Below are 16,084 nucleotides of genomic sequence, written 5' to 3' on the forward strand. Positions count from 1 at the left end.
TTCAAGAAGAGAAACATCACACAATACCTCATCTATGAAGGGCTTGATGTTATAGGGAAGGCGACACTACTATCTAACGTGAAGATCTTGTCCTTGGTGAAGCCACCCAATGGTGTAAAATTGTGGGTGTGGTGTTGTCAGTAAGCCCAACTGCTTCATGACCTCTATTGAAATGAGGTTCTTTTGGCTCCTGCTGTTGACAATGAACTGCAACAGAGAACCCTTCGCCCACATTTGTGAGTGGAAGAGGCACTCCACCTCCTCTAGATCTTCATGCTCAATATTCTAGATATTGTTGGTGGAAATGGTGGCACTGGGCTCCATGTCAATAATATGCTTCCCTTTCGCATTCCCCATGTCAGGTTCTAATGAGTCAGAACATATATTTGATTCAAAATCCTTTGGCTTGGCTACTAGTGACTGCTTGGCTCGACACTCACTCACGTCGTGAGTGGGGCTCGCATGGAACTCACACCATTTTCTCATGTCGTTGTTTTTATTTGTGGTGTTTTTCTTTGCTTACGGCTTTAGTAGGTTGTCCTAGGTCGCCCCAACTTGGATTTGTCCTTTGTTCTGTGGGTTGTGGATGCCTTTCCCTTGCTTCAGATTTGCAGATCAAAAGTCTTGCTTCTTCTGTCTAAATTTCTTCTCAATCTTGATAGCATATCGATAGACAACGTTGAGCAAGGATATGTTCAGGAAATCCATCTCATCCAGGATGCACATGTGTAGATAAAAACAATACTTGAGTAGTAGATGCTGCTCATAATCCTTTATAGCCAACTTCGTGTGAAGGGTATGAAAAATATTTGTGCACACTAGCACGTCTTGGTCCCTTCCCTGCTGTAGAATGGTCCACTTTAGGTATTCATCTCCATAGATCCCAACAGGGTAATACTACTCCTTGATGGAATCTCAGAAAGAATTCCATGCGGGTGTGATTAAAAATAGTGAGGAATCCCTCTCGTCCCTATTTTCACAGTAGGTTTCCCACCAGTCCTTAACCCGAGGGGCAACTTTGAGAAGTGAAAATGTAATATTTTCCTGATTGGAAAATCATGAACCAAAAAATATCCTTCTAATATATATAACCATTTATCTACGGCATCCCCATCTATCTGGCCTTCAAATATGGGGATGTCAAAGATTACTTGTACCTTAAAGGGAGTCGTGCCTCTAGAGTGGTTTCTGGATGAAGATGCATCGCTTGTGGGTAGCCACACAAAGGATCTGGGAAAAATTGTCCATCATCACTTTTCTCTGTCACTCAAGGGATTCTTCAAGCGATATTTTGAAAGGATCTCCTGGTCCCTCATATTTTTTTCTTTTTCCATGTGTTATACAATATTTTGTCGCACTCCCAGTCTCGTATCCTGAAGTGTAGCACTTTCTTTCGTTAATGGCACAAGTGTCGCAGAGTGATGAAAGTTGTCGCAAACAATGTATTCACCATGAAACATGTTTGGAACATCCATGAAGAAAAGGAATAAAACTTGCCTTGAAATCATTTTGAAGAGCTTATAAAAAACCTTGTTTTGCAAGCCTAACGCTACTTTTATCATGCAAATATGTGGTGGTAACCTTTGGAATTACACATGTCTAGCGCTGCCATCGCTACATTTATTAGGAAAATCTGTGCTGGTCCTCTTCAAGCCTTTTTTCCCAAATGGAGGAGAAGCTTCTCTTACAAGAAGGATCGAGAACGATAATGTGGTTTCAGGTGAATGAAGATTCGAATGAGACCTCCCATTCATGGTCCTAGATCCTACTTTCATGGATCTCTCCCTTGAGATATGGAACTCCTCCCTCTTTTCACGAGTCCTCAACTCCGTCTCCTTCATATAAATGAATTTCCTACCATCCAGAAATGGTTAGTTGTTGGTTGGTTGGTTGCCATCCTAGTGCTAAATTGTGCCCAAATGATGCCCATTTGAAAAGGAGAAAAGGTGTTTGAAGGCTAAGGCTTGGACTTGGAATCTCACTTGAAGGAGGCTTCCAACATCAAGGCTTCATTGGTTGTAATGCTCCCTTTTTCATTTATTAATAATACAATATATGTTTTCTTTCCATAAAAGTGTCAATTATTGTCCATTTATTGTAATGCTCCTTGATTTGTTACATAATTTGTATTAGAAAATGTTATTCTTTGCATAGTTTTGTTGTCTCCACTTGATCTTTCTTGCAGACACTCATCTACACCAGTGAAGAGGAGATCGTGAACTTGGAAGCCAAAGACTCAAGGTCGACATCAAGGGTATTAGCATCAGAGAGAGGTAGGATACCTACCTTTGTATTTTCTAGTATGAATTAGGAAATATTGCATGTAGTTGTATTTTGTAGTTGCTAGATTCTCCCATAGGACTAGAGGGACCATTTCTGTTTGTAGAAAGGATTGTCTGCACACAAAAAATGGCAACTCCACTGGGGAGTACATAAACCTTCAAACCTCCTTTTGTTTTTGGTCTCTTTTGATAATTTTGGCCAACTTCTTTGCGATCCATAACTTTGATTGATTATGGATCCATATTCTAAGTGGTGTGTGGTTTAGAGTGTCAAATCTAGGTCTCTATTCAACTTTGTTTATTTTTACTAAATTTTTCTCACTCAGTGCCCTTTTTCCTAAGAAATCGAGCGCTGTTAGCACATATTTGTCTGATTACAGTAGTGATGAAGACCCTATTAGTGTGAATTTTGACCATTATGGCCACATTGGTCCAAAAAAAGAGTTTTTTTAAAGGCTTTTGTCAGAAGATCTGGAATGTCTTGATCTCTAAAGCTTTTCTCCTACTCTGTGTGCATAGAATTTTGACTTATTGTTGTTAAATTCTTGATGGTTTGCAAAATTTTGTTCCATGTTTAAGTAGTGAAAACTAACTTTGTTTGATCTTTATTTCTTTGAGTAATTGAATCTATTAGTGTCAGTCTTTCCAGCCTTCCTCCAGTGATCAAATATGCTCTTACAAAGTGGTCTCATAGTGTCAAGGTCAAATTTTGTCATTTCAAAGAGTTTTCAAGCAAAATTTGGTCAGTAGGCATTAGATCTAGGGTTTGCTTTCACTCCTTCTAAAGTTGTCCAAATGTTGGTCCATGTCACCATTCAGCTGAGTTTATCATCATTCATAGGGTTTTCATTATCATGTCAGTGTCTAATGAGTCATTTTACACCTTGTTCATGCTTCAGTTGCACCTAGGCAAGGTCATTTCCCTCTCCTAGGGTTTTGAAAGCTAATTTCTCTTGAATGGTCAAATCATTAGCAAAAATTGTATCCAGATGTTCATACACCTTCCCCTATCCTTCATGTACCTTATCAAACACTTTCCATCACTGAGATCCCCCAAATTCCTCATTTTTGCACAAACCCTAGTTTCTAGCTACAACCTGGCAATTTTCTAGGTTTGGCCTGTGTTTTGCCCTTTTGGACCCCTTCCCCTCGCTCAATCTCTGAGATTCCACTTTCCCCTGCTTCCTAACATCCCTCCCCACTCCCAAAAATTTCCCCAAGAATTTAGAAGCCCCCTATCCCCTTCATTTCGCTTCATTTCCACGAAATTCCTTGTTTCACACATCGGGATCAGTTTCACTCAAAAGATGTTTCAGAGCAATCAAATATGAATTTGGGAAAAATTAGAGAGGTTTTTGTCCACAACAGGCCAAGGAAGAAAAACCTCCTTCACTTTTTACACAGGTGTCATGGTTTTAAAGAAATGTTAAAAATACAATCGCCAGATCCAAGGAGGTTGGCCAAGGCACTAAAACGACGGAAAAGGCCCGATCCACTCCAAATTTTGGCCAAAGCCTCTTTGACTGAGCATGGTACTTGATTGGGGACTCCCAGCCCAAATTTCAAGAAATTTGGAGAAAATTTTGTCAATTGTGAATTTTTTGTGCCAAACACAGGTTTTTGCTCTGAACGCGTAGCGCGCCGCGCGCGACCCTTAAGATGGGCAACTCCATTTCAGGAAAACTCAGCATTTTTGGATTTTTCATGCAAAAATACACTTGCTCAGCAATTGCCAAGAAATTTCACCAAGTTTTGAGCCTCCAGAAGGTCAAAAAACATGCAAAAAATGACTTTCTGCCACTTTTTTGACACACAGGAAGCAGTCTTGGGAGATTGCAATTTTTGAGGGGAAAATGGACACCAAATTCAGAAATTCCACTTGGGTTAGAAAGTAGACATCTATAACTTTCCAACAAGCCCACTTTTGCCTCATTTGGACACCTGGAAGTGCCTCAAAAGCAGCTCCAAAGGCGCGCGACGCGTTCAGGATCAGGGCGCGACGTGTTGGGCAGTTTTCACAGAAATTCACCTACAGCTCAGCAAAACGCAGTTTTGACTGGATTTGAATTTTTGGAGTAGATTTTGATCTTCCTTGTTGTAAATGATGTAATTTTATGATATTTTGACACTTATTTATCTCTTCTAGAAGATTCATTCATGAGATAGGCAAAAATTTAATGAATGAATTGGTTTCCTAGCTTATAGAGGCAAGTTGTTTTGACTGCCTAGTTTTCAATGCTCAGTTTAGAATTGGTTGAAACAGCTCCTAGGATAGTGAGCTCGACCCCTAGAGGCAAGGAAAGATGTTAGATTTCCTATATTATGTACTTTCTTGGTCATTTTCATGGTTGGACTCTTGAGGGAGAAAGCTCTATTGTATTACTCATTATATCTTTGCAATTTTGGCAAAGGAAGAAAGACCAGGGTTTTGCAGTCCTTTTTGGGATTCCTATGGTTACATGTATTGATGGTGTGTTTCTCTTTGTACTTGTAAGTTTTTTATGTGAATCATCTTCTTACTTTTCCTTCTGCAAATAGGCAAATGAAGTGTTAAAGTAGAATTCATGATTGTCATGCTCTGCTTTTAAGTTTGCTTAATATTTATGTTTTCATCTGTCTAAAGAGAACTCTTGAAGGTTTCTTGCTCTCTTTAGCTCCTCACCGGTCATTCCTATCCATTCACTTAATTCAAAGGCATCAATACAGTCTCCTACCTTGCCCCAAAGAACCCCCTGCAAAAACTGTGTCCAATCCCCGCACCCAAAATTGCCTTTTCCCGATTTTCCACCAAAATCCTAAAAATCTCAAATCAAACCTTTTATTAGTTTACTAGCCTAAAATCAGTGTTCTTTATTGGTTATCTCGCCCGTTGAAGATCTCTACCGAGATAGACCGGAGAGAGCCCTCTCCTGCCTCGTAGGGCTAGCTACGAGGCTAAGTGGTTTGATGTTGCCTTGGAGTTTACCTTTCTCAGCCTGAGGTGAAATTTCAAGTGCTAACATATTGGCGACCATACTGGGGAGAACAAACTTGTCTGTGGATTGATGTGTTTGTTTCATAAGTCTTAGACGGAGCCTGAAGTTATGCCAGGTAGCCTTCGAAACGCTTTTTCTTTGCATTAGCGGAAGTAGATAAACGCTGCTTCAGTCAATCTCCGTGAGCTTGTGAATATGGCCACTTCGATTGCATTTGACCCCAGTTCATTTGTAAACTCTGAACTGTTGGATGATTAGTTGAGAGTTTTCACAGGCTGAAATCATTCACTGGCGACTCCTTCACTGAAAACTTCAGAGATCAATACTTCATGGTGACTTCACTGCAGGAAGATTAGTAGCTTTGAGCTTTTCAAGATGGACCAAATCACAAGAAGATATGCTCCATTGAGCCGAGATCCAAGGATAATTTTAGGGGCGAATGTTCGCCCTTTGGCGAAATTAAGGGGTTTTAAATTTTTAGTGGGCAAATATTTTGTATCATAGTACATTTTTACAAATCACCTCAAATAGCCCACCTTATTTTAAGGGAGAGGGTAAAAAAGGTAAATTTAGCCCTTGAAATTAGGACTTACAACCTTCCATTCGCCCATTTTCAAGAATAGGTTTTATTTAAGTGAATCCATTCGCCCATTTTCAAGAATAGGTTTTATTTAAGTGAATCCTATGGGCCAAATACCATATTTATAAAAGAGGTATGGTAAATTAATAAAAATATAAATAAATGAGAGGTATGGTAAATAAATAAAACATTTTTTATATTTACTCCATAAGTCAACTTATATACATGTAAGGGTGTAAACAAATAAAAATATAAGTAAAGTGGAGGTATGGTAAATAAATAAAACGTCTTTTTATACTTACTCAAAAGGTATGGTAAATAAATATAAATATAAATAAACTAGACGTATCGTAAATAAATAAAACCTCTTTTTATATTTAGTCCATAACCCTCGTTCTATTTATGAAGGCTCAAGAAAGAGGTTTTATTTAAGTGAATCCTATGGGCCAAATACCATATTTGTAAAAGAGGTATGGTAAATTAATAAAAATATAAATAAACGAGAGGTATGGTAAACAAATAAAACATTTTTTTATATTTACTCCATAAGTCACCTTATATTTACGAACACTCAAAAAATGGGTTATATTTAGGTGAAACCTATGGCCAAAATACTATGGGACAAATACCATGGACTAGATTGTTATTAATACCATGCAAAAAACAATTATTAACCCTAATATTAGAATTAATAAAAATAAAAATGGCACATGGTATTGACCCATGGTATTCACCAAAATGGCACATGGTATTGACCCATGGTATTCACCTGGAATGTAGCCTATTTAAATGGGGGAATTAAACCAGCATGTAGCCTATGCTAAGATTCACTAGGACTTTACAAAGTTTTATTATTTAGTGAAAGACTCGCCAAGATCTTACAAGATTTTATAATTGAGTAAAATATTCGCCATGCCTAGTGAGAGATTCGCCAAAAAATTATATATACATATTATATTATTGATAAAATCGCCTTCCATTTTTCCTATATACCATGGAGATTCGCCCATTTATTATATTTATAAATTTAGGGGGGGTTCTTAAAATTTTCCCTGCCGAGATCACATCCCTGGTTTTCCAAATAAAATTCCGAAGGTAGATTGGTCAAGGAATCTGCCTACATTTAAAGATGATGGTAAGAAGGATGCTGCTTTACATTTAGTTAGATTTCACATGCATATTCGCAAGTTGAAGGTGGATTTTCCTGAAGATTGCTTGATGAAGATATTCTTGGCCACTCTGGAAGGTGCAGCTCAATCCTGGTATGAAAATTTGCCGCAGGCCTGTATTTACTGTTTAAAGGATTTTCATGCCTTGTTTATTGAAAGATATCAAGCATCTTATCCATCATTAAATTTAGTTCATGACTGTTGCAAACATGCTTCAACTTTTATTGAAAGCCTTGAGAAATATTATGAAGATGATAATTTTATGGACGTTGAGATTATGGAGGCTCTGTATGAGAATCCATTTCAGCAGCACACAGAAATCTTAGAGGATACTTGTCAAGATCAGCAGGCTGAAGATTTCCATATGGTTGAAAATGAGGAAAGAGAAAATGTTGTTTCAGATCTGTCCATAGAAGAAGACAGCATGCAGGTAACGCAGGAAAGTAATGTTCCAATCTCAGAAAGTGATGATGATAAATCAGATCGGGAGATAAATTGTGATGAGGCAAAACATGTTGTTCCGGATCTCATAAAAGAGAGTTGTATTGTCGCGGCTGCCTCAAATGAAGAAAATGGAGTAGCAGACCTAAATGCTCTCATCTCACCAGCACTAGATCTTCATGAGGAGGTAGTTCATTGCCTCTGTGAAAAACAAGACAAGATCTTCGTTCAAGTAAGTGAAAAGGTTTCTCTGGATGAATCTATGATAGTTGATAAAAATGTTAGTGTTGGGTTTCACGAAACATCTGAAATTTCTTTTCTCATGATTGATGAATGTAATGAGAATCTGGCTATCATATCATATGAGGATGACTTACCATATATTCAAACTACAAAAGATCAGACCATTCAGGATTCCATTTTAGATTCTTCCTCATATGTCTCATGTTTTGAAATGTTATTTCAAGAGGAGATCTGCTCATCTACTTGTTCAGAATTTTTTGAGGACCAGGAACATACTCTTTCTGGAGTACATGATGAAGGAAGATCAGAATCAAGAGAAAAAGACACCTTGCTCTTTCAGCAGGAGGAAAGACTTTATGTTTTTCAAGATCCAATGGCAGATCTCTTGCAGTCAACAGTGAAAGTGATTATTGTTGTGTTCAGTAATGAAGGAGATCATGGTCAGCTATGTTTTTGGATGCCCAGTTACCAGTATCTATTGTTGATCATGAGATCTGATTGGGAGAATCAGTCAAGAAGGCATCTGCTTGATTGGTTACATTGGCATTATGATATAGTTTGATGGTATGTTGTCTTGTAACCTAGGCGGTTATGTACTGCCATCAAGTTTTAAGTTTTAAGTTTAGGTCTTGAGTTAATTTGTTAGAATCAAGTTTTTTCCATCATTTCAATTTGTCATCGAGTCGGTTTGAGTCAAGTTTCAGTTAAGTTTCAGTCAGTTTTTAGTCAAGTTTCATTCAATAAATGTGTCAAAGGTTTTGTGTTATCCGTTCAAAATAATGACTCCATCGCCCAATGGATGAAGGCACTGTCTAGCTCTTACAGAGATCTGCGGTTCTTGGCACCTCCAAGGAGCTACCATCCCCATTGGAGCCAATGTTAGTGTCAGTCTTTCCAGCCTTCCTCCAGTGATCAAATATGCTCTTACAAAGTGGTCTCAGAGTGTCAAGGTCAAATTTTGTCATTTCAAAGAGTTTTCAAGCAAAATTTGGTCAGTAGGCATTAGGTCTAGGGTTTGCTTTCACTCTTTCTAAAGTTGTCCAAATGTTGGTCCATGTCACCATTCAGCTGAGTTTATCATCATTCATAGGGTTTTCATTATCATGTTAGTGTCTAATGAGTCATTTTACACCTTGTTCATGCTTCAGTTGCACCTAGGCAAGGTCATTTCCCTCTCCTAGGGTTTTGAAAGCTAATTTCTCTTGAATGGTCAAATCATTAGCAAAACTTGTATCCAGATGTTCATACACCTTCCCCTATCCTTCATGTACCTTATCAAACACTTTCCATCACTGAAATCCCCCAAATTCCTCATTTTTGCACAAACCCTAGTTTCTAGCTACAACCTGGCAATTTTCTAGGTTTGGCCTGTGTTTTGCCCTTTTGGACCCCTTCCCCTCGCTCAATATCTGAGATTCCACTTTCCCCTACTTCCTAACATCCCTCCCCACTCCCAAAAATTTCCCCAAGAATTTAGAAGCCCCCTATCCCCTTCATTTCGCTTCATTTCCACGAAATTCCTTGTTTCACACATCGGGATCAGTTTCACTCAAAAGATGTTTCAGAGAAATCAAAGATGAATTTGGGAAAAATGAGAGAGGTTTTTGTCCAAAATAGTCCAATGAAGAAAAACCTCCTTCACGTTTTACACAGGTGTCATGGTTTTAAAGAAATGTTAAAAATACAATCGCCAGATCCAAGGAGGTTGGCCAAGGCACTAAAACGACGGAAAAGGCCCGATCCACTCCAAATTTTGGCCAAAGCCTCTTTGACTAAGCATGGTACTTGATTGGGGACTCCCATCCCAAATTTCAAGAAATTTGGAGAAAATTTTGTCAATTGTGAATTTTTTGTGCTAAACACAGGGTTTTGCTCTAAACGCGTAGCGCGCCGCGCGCGACCCTTAAGATGGGAAACTCCATTTCAGGAAAACTCAACATTTTTCGATTTTTCATGCAAAAATACACTTGCTCAGAAATTTCCAAGAAATTTCACCAAGTTTTGAGCCTCCAGAAGGTCAAAAAACATGCAAAAAATGACTTTCTGCCACTTTTTTGACACACAGGAAGCAGTCTTGGGAGATTGCAATTTTGGAGGGGCCAATGGCCACCAAATTCAGAAATTCTACTTGGGTTGGAAATTAGACATCTAGACCTTTCCAACAAGCCCACTTTTGCCTCATTTGGACACCTGGAAGTGCCTCAAAAGCAGCTCCAAAGGCGCGCGACGCGTTCAGGATCATAGCGCGACGTGTTGGGCAGTTTTCACAGAAATTCACCTACAGCTCAGCGAAACGCAGTTTTGACTGGATTTGACTTTTTGGAGTAGATTTTGATCTTCCTTGTTTTAAATGATGTAATTTTATGATATTTTGACACTTATTTATCTCTTCTAGAAGATTCATTCATGAGATAGGCAAAAATTTAATGAATGAATTGGTTTCCTAGCTTATATAGGCAAGTTGTTTTGACTGCCTAGTTTTCAGTGTTCAGTTTAGAATTGGTTGAAACAGCTCCTAGGATAGTGAGCTCGACCCCTAGTGACAAGGAAAGATGTTAGATTGCCTATATTATGTACTTTCTTGGTCATTTTCATGGTTGGACTCTTGAGGGAGAAAGCTCTATTGTATTACTCATTGTATCTCTGCAATTTTGGCAAAGGAAGAAAGACCAGGGTTTTGCAGTCCTTTTTGGGATTCCTGTGGTTACATGTATTGATGGTGTGTTTCTCTTTGTACTTGTAAGTTTGTTATGTGAATCATCTTCTTACTTTTCCTTCTGCAAATAGGCAAATGAAGTGTTAAAGTAGAATTCATGATTGTCATGCTCTGCTTTTAAGTTTGCTTAATATTTATGTTTTCATCTGTCTAAAGAGAACTCTTGAAGGTTTCTTGCTCTCTTTAGCTCCTCACCGGTCATTCCTATCCATTCAATTAATTCAAAGGCATCAATACAGTCTCCTACCTTGCCCCAAAGAACCCCCTGCAAAAACTGTGTCCAATCCCCGCACCCAAAATTGCCTTTTCCTGATTTTCCACCAAAATCCTAAAAATCTTAAATCAAACCTTTTATCAGTTTACTAGCCTAAAATCAGTGTTCTTTATTGGTTATCTCGCCCGTTGAAGATCTCTACCGAGATAGATTGGAGAGAGCCCTTTTCTGCCCCGTAGGGCTAGCTACGAGGCTAAGTGGTTTGATGTTGCCTTGGAGTTTACCTTTCTCAGCCTGAGGTGAAATTTCAAGCGCTAACAGAATCAACTATTTTTTTGCTTGCATGTGTTAAGGGAATTACTAATTTTCCGTCTTTTAAGGATTTTTAGTTCTTTTGGAAACTAGAAATAAATTTCACTTGCATTTGTTATGCCTTCATCTCAAAATTAGTCATTACTTCTGGAAATTGCATTGGGTTACATTGCACTGGAAAGTTTTTTTTGAGATTTTCATTGAGCATAGATTACATTGATTGGTGTTGGAAGTTGATAAGTGCATCTTCATTCATTTGAAAAGAGAAAAAAATCATGTAGGCGAAATTTAGTGAATTAAAATTCATTTACTTTTTTATTGTTGCATTGGAATTGTGGAATTGAAAGATCTAGTTAGGAAGCCATTGTTGGTTGCATATTTGATTGTTGCATCAATGTTTGCATTTATTCCCTACACTAGATAACTTTCATTGAAATGAAAAGAATCATTTTTTCATATTAGTTGCATCATAGGTGTGTTCAGGTGAATTTGATTTTTAAGCCTTGAAACCGAAAGATAATTCAAGATCAACTTTAAAATTTATTGCAATTAACCTAAGGAGCATTTGGAACATTAATGCAAACATCTAGAAGTCTAGGCTAGAGACGTGTTCCGACGTTGTTAAACGTAGGAGATGTCGTTGTTTTCTAGTGTTGCATCCCGAGGGTGAAATCCTGTTTCACGTATGGAAGTGTATAAGATCATTCTCCATGTACCTTCGGGTATAGCAGACGACGCTCCATGCATCAAAAGTATATGGGAATGCTCTCATCGAATGGTTATGCATTAGAAAACACTACTACATATTGCACTCCCATGTACCGTCGAGTATATTTTGGGAGTTCCCTATAGGTTGTTTGTTGAAAGGTGTAACTAGGTTCGGTCTTCATAATGAAATGTAATTATGATTTTATGTAATGAGATGTAAATAAGAAAAATGAAATTATTATATTGACTTGCTTCATGGGTTTCATGAGAAAAGGATTGCCTTTTTGAGTCAAGAATCCCATTGAGAGCCTTTAGGATTTATTTTTCATCTAGTCATAAAATATAAGGGTCATTGTCATTTAAATGAAGTCATGTCACACTTTGTAAAAGGCCACCTTGTCTATGTAAAGTTTCCTCTAAAGAACTTCTCACCTAACTGCTTCAAGTCAGCCTACAAATGTTAAAGAAGTTGTCAGAACAAGTTGGCCTACATCCAACTGTCAAGTCGACCTAAAGACACAGTGAAGAGGGGTATAAATAGAGGAAATCGACCTCCATTCTAAGGAAGAAGTTTGAACTCAATTCAACGAAGATAAGTACAAAAGGAAGTGTGACAAAGAGGCAGTGAAAAGGGTTTTCTCTAAGGCTACAAAGGACACTCTTCTAGGGTAGGGAAGAAGGAATCTTTTGGTCAACAAAGAAGAATCTTCTCGGTAAAAGAAGGACCTTTTGAGGTAGGGAAGAACAGATCTTTTAGATCAAGTGAAGGAGGTAGTGAATAATTTTCTTTTGGGATAGCGAAGGAACTATTCATTTGGAGCAGAAAAGTCGAGACCAAGTTTCTCTAGAAGACCTAGAGACCGAGATTCTCTAGGGAAATTGTGAAGGTGCAGTGTAAGAAATAAAGACCGTGTTTCTCTATAAGGAGAAAAGAAGGAGCAGGTCTATATCAAGAAGAAAGGTAGAAGAAGAAAGATCTGGTTAGTGACAAGGTTCTTATAGACGATACTAGAGTCAAGGGTCAGTGTCATGGTCTTGGTACTTATTAATTGAATATATAGAAGAATAATTTTGATCGGGTTTTATTCTCAAGGGGTGAGAGGTTTTGGCCCTATTTGGAGAAGCCTATATTCTGTGTCACTTGTATTTATTTATTTTGATAATTTTCTTGATGAAAAGAACACACTAATAAGCTAACAAACAACATATCATAAGATAAGAAGTACAAAGCATATCACAAGCAATTATCAAGCAAAGAAATTGTTAACATTGAATGCCCTAAATTTCTCAACATGGAATCAGAGCTTAGGTACTGAAGGCAAGAAGGGGCAGTCAAACCAAGTTGACACACAAGAACCAATCTTAAAATAAGGAACCAAATCAAGTCAAAGGTTATCAACAAGTTCAAGATCTACATCATAGAAACCCTAGATCAAGGAAGGAAGTAGGAAGAAAGAATGAAACCCTAGAAGCACTTCAGATCAACCAAGGATCATAAATCAATCTCTCTCTCATCAATAACTCAAGAAGAAGGCCCTCTATCAACGTCAAGAAGGAGGAAACAAGTAACAATATGACGAGTAAGTCTATGACTATACCTAGCCCCGAGGGATAGCTCAAATGGTCGAGTTCCCGTTGATAGTCCTCCGGATTTGGGAGGTCATGGGGTCAAATCTCCTCGACGCCCTCGGGGTTAGGCCGGATGTGGCCGACCGGCAGTTCCCTTCGGGTGGAGTTGCCCTGATTGTCTACGTGGACGTAGCGGCCCACCTCTGGTGGCCCGTGAACCACACGGTAAAAAAAAAAAAAAAAAAAAAAAAAAAGTCTATGACTATACCCGATAATATCAAAAAGTATTTTTGCAAGGAAAGCAATAAACTGGTTGGGGCTATAAATTTCCTTGCATGGAAGAAAAGGAACGACCTCAATCTTATTAAGAATGAGGTCATGGTTCACATTAAGGGATCAATAACCCAACCTATAAAATAAGATACTCAAGCTCATTCTAGATACATGAAGGGAGAAGTGAGAGCCCAAAGGATTTTTATAGAATCTATAAAATTCTCTCTAATCCCATATGTATCGAAACCAAAACCTGGGTGGGGTATGTTCCTTGAGAGACAATAATGAGTATGTCTATAAAACATTGGTCTCCCCAGCATTGTGCTATGATCTTGTGGAGAGATAGAGTTGTTAGTCAAGGCCTTGCTATATAACAATTATGGTTGGTATGATGCTATACAAATGAGTTACAAATTAAAAATTCTTCTTATGAGAGGTTTTTTAGATTGAGAAAGTCCAAGGTACCATTATGAATACCTCCCTAGTTAAGAGGGAGTGTTGAAAGGTGTAACTAGGTTCGGTCTTCATAATGAAATGTAATTATTATTTTATGTAATGAGATGTAAATAAAAAAAATGAAATTATTATATTGACTTGCTTCATGGGTTTCATGATCAAGGGATTTTTTTTTTGAGTCAAGACTCCCATTGAGAGTCTTTATGATTTATTTGCCATCTAGTCATAAAATATAAGGGTCATTGTCATGTAAATATAGTCATGTTACACTTTGTAAAAGGTCATCTTGTCTATGTAAATTATCCTCAAAATAAATTGTCACCTAACTACTTTAAGCCAGCTTACAAACTTTAAATAAGCTACCAGAATAAGTCGGCCTACATCCATCTATCAAGTTAGCCTAAAGACCCAGTGAAGAGGGGTACAAATAGAGGAACTTGACCTCCATTCTAACCAAGAAGTTCGATCTCAATTCAACGAAGAGAACTATAGAAGGAAGTGTGAAAAAGAGGCAGTGAAAATGGTTTTATCTAAGGCTACAAAGAACACTCTTCCAGAGTAGCGAAGAAGGAATCTTCTAGGATAGCGAGGAAGAATATTCTGGGTTGCGAAGAAAGATCTTCTGGGGTAGCGAAGAAGTATTTTCTGGGTCAGTGAAGAAGGGATCTTCTAGGTCAAGCAAAGGAGGGAGTGAATAGGTTTCTTATGGGATAGTGAAGAAAATAATCTTTTGGAGCAGTAAAGTAGAGACCGTGTTTCTCTAGAAGACCTAGAGACTGAGATTCTCTAGGGAAGTTGTGAGGGTGAAATGTAAGAAATAGAGATTTAATTTCTCTAGAAGGAGCAAAGAAGGAGCACGTCTAGATCAAGAAGAAAGGCAGAAGAAGAAAGACCAGATTGGTGACAAGGTTCTTGTAGAGGATACTAGAGTCAAGGGTCAGTGTCATGGTCTTGGTACTTATCAATTGAAGATCTAGAAGAGGATTTTTGATCAGGTTTTCCTCTCAAGAGGTAAGAGCTTTTGGCCCTGGATAGAGAAGCTTATATTTTGTGTCACTTGTCTTTATTTATTTTGATAATTGTCTTAATGAAAAGAACACACTAATAAGCTAACAAATAAAATATCATAAGATAATAAGTACAAAGCAGATCACAAGAATTATCAAGCAGAGAAATCTTTAACATTGAATGCCCTAGATTTCTCAACATTGTTATCCATCCATAGTAACCAAGTCTTTCACGTTGTATATCGTGATACACCAAACATAACATTCAGGGAGATTGTTTATCATACATTAAGTCCTTGGTTCACTAAGGTGTATATCACAGTCCACGGTTGGTTGGTAAACCCTTTTTCCTAGTTACCCCTTTCTTTAGTTTGTGTCTTTAGTTTCTAAAATCATTTAATTGACAATGGAACAACATCCTTCCTGTGGAAATACTCCTTATTAGATATTAGGTTGAGACTAATGGCAAAATTTATTGAGTCCACCAGTCAAGGAAACCCCTCTGATGGGAATCCTTGTCCTTTTCCTTTTTTTGGGAATGTTGGTGCTCCCTATATGGCAATGTTTTCCCTTCCTAGATTTACCATTGGTTTTCCAATTTGATTATTTTAAACCCCTCTGGTTTTGAATGTCTGAAATAATTCTCAACTGGGTTCTACTCCACTTAAACAATATCAACCTCTAGTTGATCCTAAAGTTGACACTTTTCCTTCTTCGCATGTTCGGTCTTCTTCCTCTTCGTCTAGTGAAATCCTACAAGTTAGTAACTAGGTGGATAAGAATAAGAAGAAAAGGAATATTAAGAAGTAGAAAAATAAGTAGGGGGACAACCAAACAACCATTTCTATGGATGCAACTAGTATGGAGAAACCTTCCAATCAGTCCCACAAAATTAACTTCCCTTGCATGCTTTGTAAGGGTGACCACCTTCTTAGAGATTTTCCTGGTATTCTCAAGGTATTAGAAGTGTGGTCTATAGGCTCTCATCAGCCTTTGTCACCAGCCTCTGGAGATCATGTTGGTGATAAACCTTAAACTAGTGATCGTAAGGTCCATGGGAAAAAGTGTAAATTCACCATTTGCCTTATATGGATGAAGCCTCAAAAGTGTTGGACAACCTTACAACTTCTCAGCCTCGT

Source organism: Pinus tabuliformis, chromosome 6, assembly GCF_031772625.1.
Source record: "Pinus tabuliformis cultivar Carrire ecotype Pingquan chromosome 6, CPIR1, whole genome shotgun sequence".
Classification (NCBI taxonomy): Eukaryota; Viridiplantae; Streptophyta; class Pinopsida; order Pinales; family Pinaceae; genus Pinus; species Pinus tabuliformis.